Source organism: Antechinus flavipes, chromosome 2 (assembly GCF_016432865.1).
Source record: "Antechinus flavipes isolate AdamAnt ecotype Samford, QLD, Australia chromosome 2, AdamAnt_v2, whole genome shotgun sequence".
NCBI lineage: Eukaryota > Metazoa > Chordata > Mammalia > Dasyuromorphia > Dasyuridae > Antechinus > Antechinus flavipes.
In genome coordinates this window covers 157,838,290-157,847,862 of record NC_067399.1, presented here as the reverse complement: position 1 = coordinate 157,847,862, position 9,573 = coordinate 157,838,290, and positions in this window count along the sequence as shown.

Here is a 9,573-nt window from a genome sequence, read left to right as displayed (position 1 = left end):
TCATTTCACTTAGCATCAGTTCATGTTAGTCTCTCCAGGCCTTTCTGAAATCATCCTACTGATCATTTCTTATAGAACAATAAAAGTCCATAATATCAATATATCATAATTTATTCAGCCATTCTCTGATTGATGGGCATCCCCTCAGTTTACAGTTTCTTGCCACTACAAAGAGGGCTGCCACAAACATTTTTGCACATGGGGGACACTTCCTTCCTTTAAGATCTCTTTGGGATATAAATTAGGCAAGTCACTTAACCTCAACTGCCAAAACAAAAAATTATTGCATTATGGTGTTCAGGTCTTTTGACTTGTAGTGTGTTCTTCTGGGAGATACACTCTGCTGAAGTTATCTCTACACATCCCATTTACAAGATCAATATGTTTTGCTTGTATAAAGACCATGTTTTCTTTTAATAGCAATACCTTTTTTTTTAATCTTCTTCCAGACTGTACTTCATTTCTATATATTTGTATTCCCAATTCATTGTTCTTTATTTTATCAGTGAAGTCTGTCATTGTGGATTAAATTTTTCTATTATCAAATAATTTCTGTGGTGTAGGCCATAGATTCTGCTTTAATAATTCTTATTTCTCTCTTAAATTATTCAGAAATATCTTGCTATGGTATTGTATTCTCTTGGCAATTCATAAAATCCTCCAATTGATCAGGCATTGATTCAATTTCTTTTGTCTTGTAAATATATTAATAGATATCTGGTCTTTAAAAATGATTTGGAGGCTATCTTTTTTGAGTTTTCTTTATTCTTAAGATTTTTGGTCATTTCATTCTTTTTCAGTCTTCATATTTCTTTTGTTCACTTTTCTGATTCTTTTTTCTTTGATTATTTTCCTGGGGGCTGGGACCTAGAGCTGCTTCAGACTCCTCTCATGCTTGAGAATTCTCACTTCACTAACCTCATCTCTGCCCAAAGAAACTTCTAAAGGAATAGGAGGTGGGGTGGGGATAGTATTGATTTCAGTATCTTTTATTTCATGTATGATGAATAAATATATACGCTGGCATCCTGACCCAATTCCAACTCTGTTCTTTAGTGATATGGATAATATTGTTGAAGCACAGAGCCCAGGTATACTACAGTGCTAGCCATGGCAAGTTTTTGTCTTTTGGTTGTTCATGGCATGAGGAGCAGAGCAGAATTATGTTCCTGTGCAGCAGGGGCCAGAATGTGATGGTTGGTGAAGGAGAGGTGTTAAGTGATCATGTTAGGGATTAACCTTTTCTGCAGTTAGTTCTTCAGGCTGTTATTTCATTAAGGTTTTGGTGCCTTAGACCATAGAGATAGGTGAAATCTGTTGTTTATTATTCTTTTTTAAAGATTTCCTTTCCAAATTTATTTTATTTGAAGGAACAGAATAAGAAAAAAGAAAAACAGAAAAACAATACAAAGCAAAATGAAACAAAACAAAAGAGAACATTGTCATGTGTCCAGCAGAACATCGGGAAGAATTCAAAATATATAACAACAAATATTAATTTAAGAATGTGTGTGTGTGTGTGTGTGTGTGTGTGTGTGTGTAAAATTTGCCCATGTTTAATGACAGTTTGTCATTATTGAGTTCCTTAAAATTTATTTTTGATATTGATTCTTCTATGTTAAATTTTCTGTTAAGTTTAGGTTTGGTCAATTGAAAGTCCTAAAAATCTGCAAATTTGTTGAATGTCCACTTTTTTCCTCATTCAAAATTATAGAGTTATTTTCATCTTTGAGACTTTGTACCTCCTTTTTCTAATTGGTTAACTTTTTTCATAATTTTCTTTCTTTCTTTTTTTTTTTTTTGGATGGTTTTAATTTTTTTCTTTAGTTTTTCCTCAATCTCTCTCATTTGATTTTTGAATTCTTCTATAAATCCTCTCTAGTCAGGAAACTCTTTCACATTACTCTTTGAGGTAGAGAGGTTTTGTTTGTTTGTTTGTTTTTACTAAAATGTCTTCCTCTAAAGATGAACTCTGGTCTTCTTATTCCCATAATGTGTTTCCATTGTGGGGTTCTTCTTTGCCAGTTCATTTTAAAAAAATAAGAGGTATTAGTGTAAGCCTCTCTAAATCTGGGTTGGGGATAATGGTGCCTCTAGCTTCACTTCAGCTCTCTCCTCTGACCTGGAACCCCAAACCAAGAGTTTCATCTCCTGCAAGTGCCCACAGCCAGCAATGCCCCTACCGCCCCATTTCTGCACTCACTGGGTGTTGGTTCCTTCTTGCCCAGGGTCTCTTCTTATTTGCACAGCTGAGCCTGGTGTTCCCCAGTTGGCTGAGGTTACTCTGTCTTCCAAGACTCACTCCCTCTTCCCCGCCCCCCAATTCCCCATTCAACAAACAGTCTGGGAGAAGAAAGTTTTTGTGGTTCCTGCTGAGGCTCCAGCCACAGCCTGATAGCCTGAGGAGCTAGCCTAGAGATGTTTGCACTTCAGACATGTTAATCCCAGCTCTGGGTTCTTTCTTCAGATCTTCTCAGGCTCTATTTGGAGTACCCCTGTTCTGTCCCAGGTCTTCTTGATTTTTCACCAGTCTATGTTTGCTTTAAGGTAAAAATTTGTTCTATTTGTAAGAAAAATCAGGAGAGCTTGAAATTTACCAATTTACTCTACCATCCTTCCAGAATCCTCTATAATTCTTATTTTGGAAAAATTGTCATAAAAACTGAAAAAAAAAGTGTCTTGTCTTCCAACTTGTTGATTACACAACACAGAAAGTTCCATTTTTGTAGTAATTTTGAATGGGACTTCTCTTTCTATTATCATTCAGATTTTGTTTTTGTTGTATAAAAATGCTGCTGATTTTTTTTTTTTTGGATTTACTTTGTGTCCTACTATTTTCCTTAAATTTTTTATTGAATTAGTCTCTTTGCAGATTATCAAGACTTTTCTAAGTAAACCATAATGTAGATTGTAGAAATAGTTTTATCTCCTCTTTGCCTACTTTTATACCTGTAATTTCTTTGTCTTACTGTAATTGCTAGTATTCTTAAGACTGTTTCAAGTAGCATCAAAGAATCCTTGTTTTACTCTTGCATTTATGGGAAAAACTTTTAGTATTTCTCCATCATGTGTAATACTAGTTTTTGATTTTATATACTTTTTATAATGTTTTTAGAAAGAGCCGTGTGTGCTTTATTTGCAGGGTTTTTTTAAAGAAGCATATATGAGTGTTGTGTTTTGTCAAAGAGTTTTTTTATTGATGTAATAATGTGGAATTACATTTTTTTTTTTTACATTTTAATTATGTTAATTTATTTCTTGGAGACGATCTAATCATGCATCTCCAGGATGAGTTCAGAATGATTATGGTGAATTTTTAAAAATAAATTGTTATAATATTCTTTTCATAATTTTATTTAAATTTTGAATTGATATTTATTAGTGATGATATATAGTTCTACATTTTTGCTTTATCTTTCTCTGATTTAGGGTTTAAAATTTTTTTTTATAGTATTATGTTTTCCCAAAATGCAAAGATGGTTTTCAATATTCACCTTTGCAAAACTTGTGTTCCAAATTTTTCCCCCTCTTGCCCCTTTTCTCCTTTGTCAAGACAGCAAGTGATCTGATATAGTTAAACACATACAACTCTTCTTCTAATATATTTCCATATGTGCAAGAAAAATCAGATCAAAAGGGAAAAAAACACGAGAAAGGAAAAAAACACAAATAAACAACAGCACTGTTTTAGGTTTTAAGATCATTTGTCTTATAAAAGGAGCTTGATAGCTCCTTTTTTTTTGGAGAAAAATTTTAATAGTATAAGCATTCTCTACAAAATTCTATTCTTGTGACTTATCATTTCAGAGAGGTAAACCTTGTGACCTTAAAAGTTATACTAATGGAATACAAGTTTTTTTTTTCAGATTCTACAATGCTGGAAAGCCTTTGGATAATGGATTCCATTTCTATTTTCTGAGGAACAACATATCAAATTATGAAGGAACATATCAATGGAAAGATGACCTGTAAACAACACTTTTTCTCATAGCAAAGTAGGAAACAAAGAAAGATTTAAAATGACCCAAAGTTCCTTGCAAACCACTTCCATTTTTTTTAGTGATGGTGGCAGAATGTTGGAAAAGGGACAGAGGATGTTAGGGTTTTAGACCATTAATAAACTTCAATTTGATTGTTAGTAGTTTAAATGAGATCCTTGTACTAATAGATTTGCTGAAGTAAATAAAACTTGACATTCTTACTATGAACAAAGCAAAACAAAACAGGAAAGAAGGAAGTTGAGGCTAAGTGGAAAGATTGCTTATAAGTACTTCATGGGGAAGTAAACAGGCTACTGGACCCTTATTTCATAAGACATTTAGTTATCACACATTGAAGCTTTAATGATAAATATAATGATAAGTAACATTAGTGTTAGAGAAATTCTATGAAGAAGTTGATAAGAGTTCAAATCCAATCTACACACAATCTGATACTTGACTAATTTAATATAAAAGTGGGAAAAGATGAGGATGTGGAGAAATATATGAGAAAGTATGGGTCAGGAGAAAGAACTGAGAGAGAACAAAGACTTATGAATTATAAGAGAGAACAAAGACTTATGAATTATACTGAAGCCTCATATTCCTATGTCACAAACTTTTTCTTAAAAAAAAAAGAATTGGTAAGTGCTAGACATGGTAAATATTAAGTACCACAAAACTCAAAATTGATCACATTCTAACTGACTTGAAAAGACCTTTTTTGATGATAGAATTATCCCAGAATTATCTGAGTATAGATAGAACATAAATTTGTTATATTCAGGTCAGAATTAGTTGGTTTTTGGTTAAGCAAAAACAAGGAGGAGGAAGAGGAAGAAGCTATTAAGGAAAAAGAATGAGAAAAAAAAGGTAGGGTAAACAATTTTGTGAGATTTTGCTTGTAGGTGTTTTGGAATTACTATCCTCTTTGTGACTGGGTGTCTTGGACATCTCTGGCTATTTTAATAGCTCTTTATCTGTGATTACTCATTCTTCCATCCTAATTTCTTGAATTGGGAATTTGTGACAGGATCAAATTACATATACTTTTTGTGGGATTGTAATCACCTTGTATTGCGTTTGGTTTGTCTCATCTGTGGTACTGCTACTATGTTTTTCAGGTATCTGTAATTATGTTCTTCAAGTATTATAAGAAGCAGTTTGAGCCAGGCTGATGTAGTATTGCAGTGGGCTCTGTGCAGTCAGATCTGCATATGTGATCTGATAACTCCCCTTCTGAGCTTTCCAGGCTCCAGACCCCACTCTGTATCTAATAACTACAGAATTGCCCATGGATAGCATAGCAATGGGCAGTATTTGGCCCCAACCCCTGTCAGTTAGCTGACAAATAACTGTGCTAAGGCTCCATCTGTGTTCTGGGCATGGACCAAATCCCCAGTCATTTTGAAGGTCCCATTGGTATACCTTGCTTTCAGGTTTGAGAATGAGTTTGTGATTGATTGACTTTAGGCAACTCAGGCTGTTGGACCAGGCTTGTTCAGAGCCCTCAGTGTTGGGTCCTTGATTACTCTCTGGTAGACTGATTACTACTTGATGGCCTGGGCCTAAGACTGGGTCTACAAACTTCTGGGGGCACATGAGTTGCTCATCTGGTTTGGTATGGGTCAAATTTGTGATCTTGGTATGGAAAAGTGCTCCACTATGTTTTCTTCTTAGATTTTCTGATCACTATTTGGTGTCTGGCAGCCTTACATTTTGTTGCAATAATTGTGGGAGAGAGAAGAATTGTATGTTTCTTTTTATTCTGTTATCCTAGTTAGTCTCTTATAATATGCTATAAAATTATAAAGATTTAAATTTCAAATTATTTAAACAATTAATTGAAAATTAAAATTGGGAATTGACAACAGAAATTACATTGCCATTGATTGTAATAATTTCAATCAGAAGTTAAACAAATGCAAATTGATTTCCATCTTTTAAAGCAGAAGAGTGGAAGATAAAACTAATATAAGGAAATTTTGGTAAGCTATCCAACTAAACAAAGTTGTTCAAAAAGTATTCATGGGGTGAAAATGGAAAGAACACTCACTAATAGAAGAATAATGGAAAAGATTAAAAAAATTATTTTTCCCCAATTATATGTTAAAAGAATTTTAACATGTTTTTTTAAAGTTCTGAGTTCCAAATCCTATCTTTCTTCTCCCCCCTTTCCCAAGACAGTAAGCAAATATAGATTATAAATGTGTAATTATGGAAAACATTTCCATGTTATTCATTTTTCATAAGAAGATTAGAATAGAAGAAAAAGAAAATGAAAAACAGCATGCTTCAGTCTATATTCAAACAATATCAGTTCTCTTTTTGAAGACAAATAGTATGCTTCATCATTATTTCTATGGGGTTGTCTTAGATCACTGTATTGCTGAGAATAGCTAAATGTTTACAATTCTTCATTGAACAATAATGCTGCTACTGTGTAAAATGGTCTTGTTCTGTTCACCAAATTTTATATCAGTTCATGTACATCTTTCCAGTTTTTTCTGAAATCATCCTTTTAGCCATTTCTTATGTCTATAATATTTTATAATAATCATATATCATAGCTTGTTTAGCCATTCCTCATTTGATGAGCATCCCTTTGATTTCCAATTCTTAGCCATCGCAAAAAGAGCTATTGTAAATATTTTTGTACAAAAAAGTCCTTTTGAAAATGAGAAAATTTGAAAATGCCTTTTAATCAAACTCTTTTCTATATTAATGATAGTGAAACCATCAAACTTGGATACCATCATTCTTCTTGAGATACTTGTGGTGGAATAAAAATGGCAATAAAGAGCATAAAGATATGGAAAACATCCAAATTAGACCAAATTTTATATGTACATATACATGTACACAAATGTGCACATACATATATGCAAACACACACATACGTATAGATATATACATATAATACAAATATGCATAATTATATATATAAGTGTATACATTTCTGCCAGAAGTAATATAAATGTGAGGACACTAAAGGACCCATATATAAGATAAAGGTATCTGGGAGAGACAAAGAAACCAAAGATGTGGAAAAATCTTGGAACTTGTTAGATTTCCTCTCTGTTCTTTTATACCTTAAATATGGTATTGTGGGAAAAACATTGAACTAGTAATTTTGGAGGCTTTGGCTATAGGATTTTGGACAAATAATTCACTTTTCTCATCGTAAATGGAAGGATTGGATTATTTCTAAGAACTTTTTGAGTTCTAGTGACCTATGATTCTATAACTCAAAAAGAAGTTTAAAAAAATCTATTTGCCTTTTTTTGTATGTTTTAAGCAATGAGCACAAATTTTTATTTAGCTAGAAAAACAGGGATTCTTATGTTGGCAGGAGGTGGAACAAAAGAAATGATATCACCATGAAATAAAATAATTTTGTTCAGAAGTTAAAGGTGAATTACTTGTGATGCAATGAATTGGACCCTGAGTGGGTGCACATCAGTTGGGGAAATGTTAAACAAATTATGGCATATGAATGTGATAGAATACTATTAAGTTGTAAGATATGATGAAAGGGATAGTTTCAGATACAGCTGGGAAGATATATATAAAACAATGCAAAGCCTATAAGTCTTTCACTATATCTAGTTCTCTTAAATACTGTGCTTTTCTCTCGTATGTGTTAACTATGGCAAATTGTAAGAAGATTGTTCAGAAATGTAAAATAATATAAAAATGTATTTGGGAATAGTATATACATACACATATGTATGTGTGCAAACATAATAATTTTATAGGTATTTAATCCTTTCATGTACCATGTTTTCTTCTTTGTTTTAAAAAATAATATTGCTAGTATTTCTAAAAGTGATTAATGTTCTCAAAGTTATTGTGAATGCTTTAAATATTTACCATGAGATTCTCCAAACTACAAGGTCTGTTGGATGACAAACATGATGAATTTCAAGTTTCCTGTTTGCCCATGAAAACCTAAATAAAGAAGAGTGTTTTTGTAGTGCAAAGGTATTCATGTTTATCTTTTTCTTTCCTTCCTTATCTTCCTTCCCTCCATTCTTATAATGGCAGTTCAGAGCTGGTACCCATTTTACATTTTCCAGATTAAGATCAGCTAAATCAAAGACTGCTGATACTATATCTATTTTAAAATTGAGTTAGCTTGATATTAAATTTAGCAATTTGTACCAAGAAGTATGAATTAATTTACTTTTGAAATAGTAATTGCAGAGGTCTGACAATCCCCAGATCAACAGATGAGATTGCAAAGGGTATCTCACTATAGATGGGGTAAGCATGCCCAGTGGAACTTCATTTGGAGTTTTTAGACTATCTCTTTTAGTCTCAAAGTTGATTGCAGATGCTGTGGATCAATGAGAATTTTGTGTTGGGCCCACTAAAAAAAAGGTCTGGGTTGGAGAGGTTTAATCTAAGAAGGCTGAGCACAGAATGGACCTAGTGGGGGGGTGGTGATGGTAATGCAGAGTGGATTGTTCATGATACAACTAGGCAGCAACAGTGGAAAGAATGCCAAGTCTGGAGTCAGGAAAACTCATCTTTCTGAATTCAAAGCTGGCCTCAGACACTTACTGGCTGACTCTCAGCAAGTTACTTAATCTTGTTAGCCTTAGTTTTCTTCTTTGTAAAATGAGCGGGAGAAAGAGAAGGAAATGACAGCCCAAACCAGTATTTTTGCTAGAAAAACCCCAAATGGGGGTCAGAAATGAGTGTAAAACAACTGAAACATCCTCCCTTCTCTTCCACAGATATTAAAAGTGTTGAAAAATGTAAAGAAGCCATTTAATTCCCTCTGCTATAGAGGATGGAGCCACACACTCAGCCCCCAGATCAGGGGAACTATTTAGAAAAAGTAGGGATCTGGAATTATTGGAACCTTCATTTTAAGGAAAGTATCCAGTTAAGCCATGTCTTCATTCTTCTTGGGCTCCATTCCTGACTATAGATCTTTGCCATCATGACCTAATCCCTGAGGGAGTCCTCCATTTTCACCTGCTTTTTAGCTCTCTTTTATTATTGTCTTCCACTTTTAAATTTCACTGATCAGCATTCCTAATTCTTTCAATACTATCTTCATCATATTATTGTCATTACATAAATTATTCTCCTGATTCTGTAATGTCTGGACTAGCTCTCTGGAGGACCTCAGGATCAGCCCAAGTCCTTGATCTTAGTGGAGGAATGAAGGAGGCGGGAGAGCTGCCACGTGGCTGGTCAAAGATGGAGTCTGAGTCTATGTCTTCTCTTGTGGCTGTGGCTGAGAGAGTGTTCCCAATTGTCCCAGACCTTAAATACTTCAGTATGATTACATCACTACACTACACTGAGCACGAGCAAACCTTACATCACCAGAGAACCATTATCTCACATTGAGTAGGTACTTAATTGTAAACACCATGCTGATCTAGATTTAAGTACACTTTTTCAGAGTTCCTGCCCTCTACATAGTTCTGTTCACCTCATTCTGCACATAAATCATCTTAGTTCATATAAGTCCTTACAAATTCCTCTGAAACCATCCCTTCCTTGTTTCAGCACAATAGCATTTCATCCACATTTGTATACCAAAACTTTATGGATATTCCTCTGGATTTCCATT